The 8,472-nt window shown below is 48.7% G+C and overlaps 1 pseudogene; it reads right to left on the bottom strand.

Annotated features, from left to right (window-relative positions):
• Positions 1-3,668: 3,668 nt before the first annotated feature.
• Positions 3,669-7,879, bottom strand: LOC114510682 (annotated as a pseudogene).
• Positions 7,880-8,472: the final 593 nt, after the last annotated feature.

Below are 8,472 nucleotides of genomic sequence, written 5' to 3' on the forward strand. Positions count from 1 at the left end.
GAAACTGAGTGTCACCCAGTGACCAGCACCATCCATGAGTCATAGGGATGAGATCTCCCTAAATGGACAGAGAGGGACCCCAGAACTTCACAGGAAGGGGGTCAAGGTATAGGTGAAGGCTGGAAATGTGGTCTCTGCCCTGTGTTTCTGTGCATGGTCTGGGATATCTCTGCCCACTCAACCAAGTTCATGGTCAGCAGTGAGCATTCTGCCCTTTGTGGCATGAAACAGACTGAGTCCAGGATGTCCGCCATGGGTGTCTGTCCCACGTGTGTGTGTGAGGTTCCCATTGGACCATCCCTGGTGGGCAGAATGCTGAGCAAGTGATGAGTCAGAGAGAGTGGACAGCATGAGGCAGGAGCAGCTGCCATAGTCCCTGTTCAACCCAACTTCCAGGACTACCTTGGGGAACCTGTGGGAGACCAAGTTTGTGAGGGGAAAGACTCCTCCAAGAGTGGACAGTGGAGAAATCCTAATGGTGACAGACAGTGTTATGGACGGCCTCTATTGACACCTGGGGCTGTCACACCCAGTGAAAGAGAGTCAGTAGGAAATATGAGAGCTATTTCAGATGATCACATGTAAATACCTGAAAATTAAAGGGAAGATTCCATTTTTGAGGCAATAATATGAATTGTTTTATATAGATGAATATAATGAGTCAGAAATCTTTGAGATGAGAAAACCCAATAGATGAACACGTGACAATAATTCTTCCCATCAAGGATGAGACACAGCTGAAGGGCCATTTAGAACAATGGAGTAAAATACAGAGGAAATTTCCAGAACGTAGCATAGGGAGACCAGAAGTGGGGACTGAGGGTACTTGAGGACAAGAGTGCAGAAACTGGACATCATATCTATGTTACAGAAAGAAAGAAGTGAGCATAACGTTTAGTAACAGCTCAAGAGATAAATAATCAAACATTGTACTGAAATGAAGAAAGACCAATCTAGTGTTAGGCAGCAGGTATATAAAAATGAAATCTGTATCTTCACTTTTTGTGCTTAATAAAGATAATGAAGGTCATATAAAAACACAACAACATATCCTACACCCAATTTTATGCATCAAAAATGGTTAACTTTAGGTCCTGGCTGGGTCGCTCAGTGGGTTAGAGCATCATCCCAATATCCAAGGTTGTGGGCTTGGTTCCCAGTCAGGACACACACAGCAAGCAACCAATGGATGCATCAGTAAGTGAATCAACAATCGATGTTTTTTTTTTATCTCTCTCTGCCCCACCTCTCAAATGAATCAATAAAAAATATTTTTATTTATTTTTTATTTTTTATTTATTTATATATTTTTTAAAGATTTTATTTATTTTTAGAGAGTAAAGGGAGGGAGGGAGGAGAGAGAGAGAGAGAGAGAGAGAGAGAAACATCAATGTGCGGTTGCTGGGGGTTATGGCCTGCAACCCAGGAATGTACCCTGGCTTGGAATCGAACCTGGGACACTTTGGTTCCCAGCCCGTGCTCAATCCACTGAGCTACACCAGCCAGGGCAATAAAAAATATTTTTAAATGATTAATCATTTTTAATGTGAATCTCAACTCAAAACAAAGAACATGGATGACTGGTCTGGGGGTCCTAAAAAGTCCTAAAATTTCTTCCTAGATGCAATGCATGTCACTATAGTGACAAGTTCCCTGGGACCAGACTTCCTCATAGCAAAGAGGATACCAGAATACAGGGGGACACACCTTTCAGGAGAAGATTGTTAGTGAAGATTGTGCACTGGCCCCATTAGCTTTAAGAGACAAGGTGAATTTGTCAGCTGGGCCAGTCCCTAAGTGGGAACCTGTGTCTCCTCCCAACCCACCCAGTGAGGCTGCCTCTCCAGGAGAGAGAACAGCTTTCTGGGGAGAGAGCCTTTAACCTCAGGGGACATTTTTTCTCTCTGAGGAGTTGAATCACAAACTTCAATTAAAATAGTAAAATGTTTCCTAGTTCCTTGATGAAGCAAATGAGACTGAAATAAGGCATTTCCAGAGCAGCAAGTTTTTAAATATTTTCATCTTTTCACACTCAGAGAAAGGATAAAATTTAGTGATGTAATGCAGTTAGAAGAGCAAAGACACCAAACTGGAGAAAGTGAGATGCAACAGTGAGAAAAAGGGGCAAAAAAACCATTAAAAAATATCATTGTAATGTCTATATTGTGACCCAGTCACTTATATATTATTCTATGTCAACTGTATTGAGAAATAAAACTGATTTAGAAAAGAAGAAAATAATGTCATGTGCTACATGGATGCATGTGAAGGACAAGGAAATAAACAATCACAAAAGAGCAAAACAACAACCCCAAACACTTTTTTCAACCATTTTGGAATTATAGCTAAACTACAGATAAACCACTATCCAGAACAGAAGTCCCACAACTAAGAGTGTAAAGAAGAAGCCACATCAAGACTCAGAGTCATGAAATGGGCTGGTCCCTCATCCACGTGTGGCAGACAGGAGAGCTCAACTGCAAAGGTCCCACCTGAGATCCAGGGTCCTAGCCCCAAACAGGACACCCCAGTCCAGGGTTCCAGAGCCAAGGGGAGACATGCTCATAAGTTATGGTTGTGAAAAGCAGTGGGGATGGTGGCTAAGTGAGACTAGGACTTCTGGGGTCCCAGGCAGTTCCTCCCCCACCCAACTTGCAATCTTGCCCAAGCTGTTTCCAGTGCATTTCCCACACAAATGGCCCTCTCTTGCCTCATGCTTCAGACTTTCCTGAAATCTGTCAAACCACTGGCACCCACACCCAATGAATGTCCTTGTGAATGATGCCCATGTACACATGTTCTCCAAGGCAGTACTTAAAGTAGAGCTGTCTGTCTCTACCTGTCTCTAACTGGGTAAGTGTAATTATTTGCTCAATTGGTGACTATAAACTGGCCTTCCTACAAGTGATGCATTAGAATGCTATCAGCTCAGTGTCCTCTACCCCAGGAGATAGTATCATTTTTCTCTTGGCTTCGCATCTAGATGCACTGGGGCCGTGGCCTTTGTACTTCCAGGGAAAATCATTACAACACTGAAGTAGAAATAATCATCCACATAAAAGGGCAGGCAGCGTAGGTGCACTCTGAGGCTGTCAGACTGCTGTGACTGGTGTCCCGCACTGGCTTTTACAGTTTGTGAGTCACTTCCAGAATCTGCATCAGGACCTCACAGGACACCTCAACGATCACCACCAGGGGAACATAGATACCAAAACATGGGAAAACAGCAAGAACTAGTGTTTTATTAAGAGAATTCATTCAGGTGACATCGAGTAATGAAATTATACATAAGTTTCAATGTATAATTCTCTAATACATCATATGTATACTGCACTGTGTTTTTAACAGTGGGTTTTCCCCAGGCAGTGCAACCCAGGCAATCCCTTCATACCAACACATCTTGATTTCCCCCAGGCTGGTGTGGCTGTGTTGGTTTGAGCATCATCCCATAATCAAAACTTTGTGGTTTCCATTCCTGGTCAGGCCATATACCTAGATTGCAAGATCAATCCCCTGTCCAGGCATGTATGGAGGCAACCAATCAATGTTCGTTTCTCACATAGGTGTTTCTTTTCTCTCTTCTACCTCTCCAAAAACACAATGTAAATATCCTCAGGTGTGGGTTTGAATAAGTCTTGATTCCATGCAACCAGATGCCTGAAGAAAGTCCACAGGTGCCATCTGAGGAAAGGTGAAGGCATGTGGTGTCCAGAGCAGGTGCGAGGGCATCATTTGGGATTTTTTGCTTGTGGGCTGAATCTCTGTGATGCCAGCTCATGGATGTACTAAAACAGATTACAGGCTCTGAACTGAGTGGATGGGCACTCCATATGGACATCAAGGCAGGTGTAATGAGATATAAAGAAGAAGGTGTTTTCTGAAGTGTAGGGAGGTGTGGACATGACCATGCCATGTGGGATCAACACTAATTTAACTGAAATGGGAAAGGGTAGGAATGGGTCACATGACTCAGCAATGGTTGGGAGGAGATGGGCTGAATTTAATGGCAGAAGGGTCCAGACCTTGTCCCCCTGCATATGACCAATGAGTGTTCCACATGCCATGAGCTGCAGACTGGTCATTCAGCATGCCCCAGATTATCTATCAGAGCCTTATGGGCACAATTCCAAGGCTCTTACTCTGAACAGTGCTCCTTTACTTCTGTGTTCAGGTCCTAGTGGCAGCCTGGGTCCTTCTCTCGCTGTCTTGAGCCTGAAACAGCAGCACTCCTAGGACCACCAGGACCAAGCCAGCCAGGCCCATGAGGATGAGATTCCCCACTGTGTAGTCTTGGGGCTAGGAGTCTAGGAAATGTGGACAAAGAGGTCACAGAAGTCACAGCAGACAACTCCCCATGGATCTGGGATGCCCACCCAGTTCACCAGTCACCCCCAGACAGAGGACCCTCTGCACCCAGCCCCACTCTCCTATTCACCACTTGTATTATCTCAGCTGTTGTGTGATGGGCTGATGGTGTCAGCTGCTCCTTCAAAAGCACAAAGAAGTGGGCGCATGAGGAGCTGATACCACTCAAGCCAACTGTCCTCAAAACTCTCCCATTCCTTATGATGTGACTTTTTCCAGCCCCTTCTGGAACCCTCTCTCTGCTATGAGGGACCTCTCTGCTTCCATGGGTCCTGCCAGTCTCCCAGGGACATCTGAGTGCACACCTTGCTCCTGAGGCTCTTTGGGACATAGGTTGTCTTTGCCCCAAGAATTCAGGTTTGGTGAGAAATATGGTCTCTCATTATAGAACAGAGGATGTCCTTATAATCTCTCTGATCTGTGTGGGAGACTGAACCATCCAAACTCACTCTTCTGGAGATGAGAGCTTTTATTTATTCATCAGCTGAGGACTCAGGGTCCATGGGTGGGTCTCATCTATACACTCAGACATATATGGGATACTTGAACAATTCTTGAGTTCTGAGTATAGACATTTTTATGACTAAAACTTCAAAATGCATTTGAAGTTAAAAATAAACCTTTTAAAGTATGTTTTTAAAAACTCCTTAATAATAATAGGTGATATTCATAATAAATGCATGATTTTAACGTAATTCCATGAAAACAGGAGTGGATTATAAACTTACTTCTGCCTTTTGAAGGCAGAAATGTTTATAACTCAAATTTATACATGCAAGTATTGCCTAAAAGTTCTCAGAATAGAACAGGAAGAGAGAAGGGCCCCCAGAAGCATGTAGCAGAAAGGAGACCCTCTGTGTGGGCAGGAGCCCCCAGCTCCTCCTGAGCTTGACAAAGCCCCTCCTCACTCTCAGATGAGCACTGAGTGCTGGAAGCTCAGGTGAGACCAGGAGCCTATTGATCTGGACACCCAGGGAGGAAGTTACTCTCTATGTGAGAGGGTCCACTCATAGAAGAGGCAGGAGCTGAGACTCTGAAATGAAGATGCAGGAGGTGAGTGGGGAAGGGGATCTGTCCTCTCTGCTCAGTTTAATCACCTTTCTCCTCACTTCTCACACATCTCACTCCACCCTCCTGCTATTTCTCTCTGCTGAGATTCAGAACAGAGGGCTCAGGGGTGGGAGGCCCTGACTCTTTCCACCTCTCAGGGGCTGGACCTTCTCTGTGGAGCCCCCTGTACTCCTCATTTATTTCTGTCCCTGATTTTTCTAGGCACAGGGCCCTAAGCTGAGTGAGCACAGAGAAAACAGTGCCAGGGGTCTCACCTGAGATCAGGAGCTCCGGGGGGGAAATGGGCTGTGACAGCAGGTAGGGGCTGTTGTGGTTTGCACTGTAACACCTGTAGGTCCCCCCCTGGGCTGAGGTCACAGGACCCAGGGAGAACTCTGCCTGGTGCTGCTGATCTCCGGACTGTGATGTGAGATGCAGGGGGGGATCACCTGCCCCCTCTTTGGTCAAAAGGAAAGTATCCCTCCAGCTCTGTGACTGACACAGCAGGGTCACATTCCCTCCTGAGGCCACTGTGGGGCCGAGCTGCACCGAGAGAGGGTCTGTCAGGGAGCCATCCTAGAAAGAGGGTGGCAGGTGAGGGGCTGCTGTGGACCTAATCTGACCCTGAGGGTCAGCAGGCCCCTTTCTAGGATGCTCCACTCTGTCTGTCTCTGTTTTCTCTGAGTCTCCCCTTCCCTCTTCCATTCCCCCTCTCTGTTTCTCATTCCCTCCCTGGGGACCCCACACCCTTTGTCCTGTCCATCAGCACCCGTGACCCCCAGCAGGGCCTGAGCAGACTCCAGGTCCCTGACTGAAACTGTTGGATCCTCACCTGCCACCAGGATGCCCAGGGGGTCACTGGGGCCTGACCACTCAGAGGAGAGGCTGTGTCCACCATAGCACCTGTACAGGCCTCCATGGGAGCTGTTTGTTCCCAGTGTCTGGGTGGAATTTGGCCTAAGAGAGCTCAGCCTGGGGCTGCAGAACAGTGCTCTGGTGGAGGTCCTGTCTCCCCTCCTTGGACAGAGCGAATCTGTCATAGACGAGGTCAGAGCAACACTGGATGATCAGGTTTTGTCCAGAGACCACCAGGGGGCCCTGCTGGGTCAGGAGGGAGGGCTTCCCTGAGCCACCTGCAGAAACCAGACAGGGGTGACAGGGCTGCTCCTCCCTTGAACCCTCCTCCTGGCCTAGCCCCCAGGCCCCACTGTCTCTCTCTCTGTGTCTCTGACCCAGGATCCCCTGTGCTCCCCTCACCCCACCTCTCATATGGGGCTCCCCTCCCTGTAGTGACCTCAGCAACCTGTCTGATGCCTCACCTGTGGATGGGACTAGTAAGGGACTCACCTGAGACCAGGAGCTCCAGGGGCTCACTGGGTGGTGACCATACCCGGGGTTTGCTCCTGTAATAACCATAGCATCTGAAAGTCCCACTCTGTCTGGAGATCACGGGGCTCACAGGGAAGAGGGCTTGGAAATGTCCGATGGCATCTTGCTGTGAGTCCAGGGTCCAGGAGAGCCTTTCTTATCCTTCCTTAGTCAGAAAAAAACTTGCTAAATCCCTATCTGAGTAACATATGACAGTCATGTTCTCTCCTGTGGTCACAACAGGACTGGGCGGGGCTGACAGGCTGGGTTCGCTGTAGAATCCTAGGAGAGAAGGAGGCAGCAAGTGAAATGGGGCTCACACCTCCCTCATGTTCCCCAAGGCTGCTCTGTGAGGGGGACACCCCCCAAGAGCATCCCCTTCCTAGGGCAGAGCCTGAGGCTGGGACCCTTGAGTGTCCCCTTACCTGTCACCACCAGCTCCAGGTTGTCACTCTTCTCTGACCAAACACCTTGGCTGAGATTGTAACACTGATATCTCCCTGCAGAGTGCTCTGTCATGTATGTGATTGAGAACTTACCCTTGTTCCTGGGATCCAGTGGCTTCTGTTTCAACCAGGGCTCTGAAATACCATCTTTATACAAATGGTACTCCGCAGCTTGTAGGGTCCCTGACACCAGATGGTCACTGAGCTCCCCCAGGGGATTACAGAGCCTGGCTCAGCCCAGAAGGTCAGTTTGGGGAGGGTCCCTGAAAGGAATGAAGGATTGAGTCTGAACATTTCCCACCCCAGTGCCCAGCTCTCAGCCCCCAACATTTCAGATGTCCTTCATCTGTCATCCCAGAAATGCCGTTCTTCATTCCCAACTTCACAGGGGATGGCCTCATGTCCCTAGTGGGAAGTGACACCTTGGAGCCTAGGGGACAAACTCACCTGCCTGCGCTGGGGTCCTCAGGTGCACACTCAGACCTGTAAGAGAATCCCTGTGAGAGATTTGCCCTGAATCCTGAGAACATCCCTCCTGCCCTGGAGCCTCCAGAGCCCTGGGGTTCTGACAGACCAGGGCTTCTCCTCCCCCCTCACATCTCACCAAGGCAGAGCAGGGCCATGAGGGTTCGGGGCATGGTGTCTCCTCTCTGAACCCTGTTGTGCAGAAAGAAGACACTACAGTGTTCTCTGGTGGATAAATACAGAATGTGGACACAAGGGGCTGACTGTTGTTGTCACGGGGTTGTCACGTCAGCAGCCCCTCAGGAAGGGGGACAGTGTCTCCCCAGGAGTCTGGGTGTCATTCTCATGAAGGACTATCTCACTCCGATCGTCCTGAGATGCCCCTTGCAGGTGAGGTGACCCAGGCACATCCTTCCAGGTCAGAGGCTCTCCCACGGGGTCCTGTTCCCCCTTAGTATGACAATCAGCATCTCCTTGTGGGTCCTCCCCATGGACAGTGATCACCAAAGCCCTGGAGACACTTCAGGAAGATGCTGGTCCCTGTGCCTGCAGATCTCAGCTCAGCAGAGACACAGTCTCCTCCCCACTGTGCAGTTCAGGCGAGTGTCACTGTGACAATGAGCACAAAGAACAGACACAGGGAAGTGAGGAAAGGACACACACACCTTCCCCTGCCCCCAGACTGTGGTTTTCTTTCTATCCAAGCCACTCTCACTGAGTTCTCATTTTTTCTTAGCAGCAGCATCCACCACCTTCCTGGGGACAAGCCTCTGAGTGA

Source organism: Phyllostomus discolor, chromosome 12 (assembly GCF_004126475.2).
Source record: "Phyllostomus discolor isolate MPI-MPIP mPhyDis1 chromosome 12, mPhyDis1.pri.v3, whole genome shotgun sequence".
NCBI classification, from domain to species: Eukaryota; Metazoa; Chordata; class Mammalia; order Chiroptera; family Phyllostomidae; genus Phyllostomus; species Phyllostomus discolor.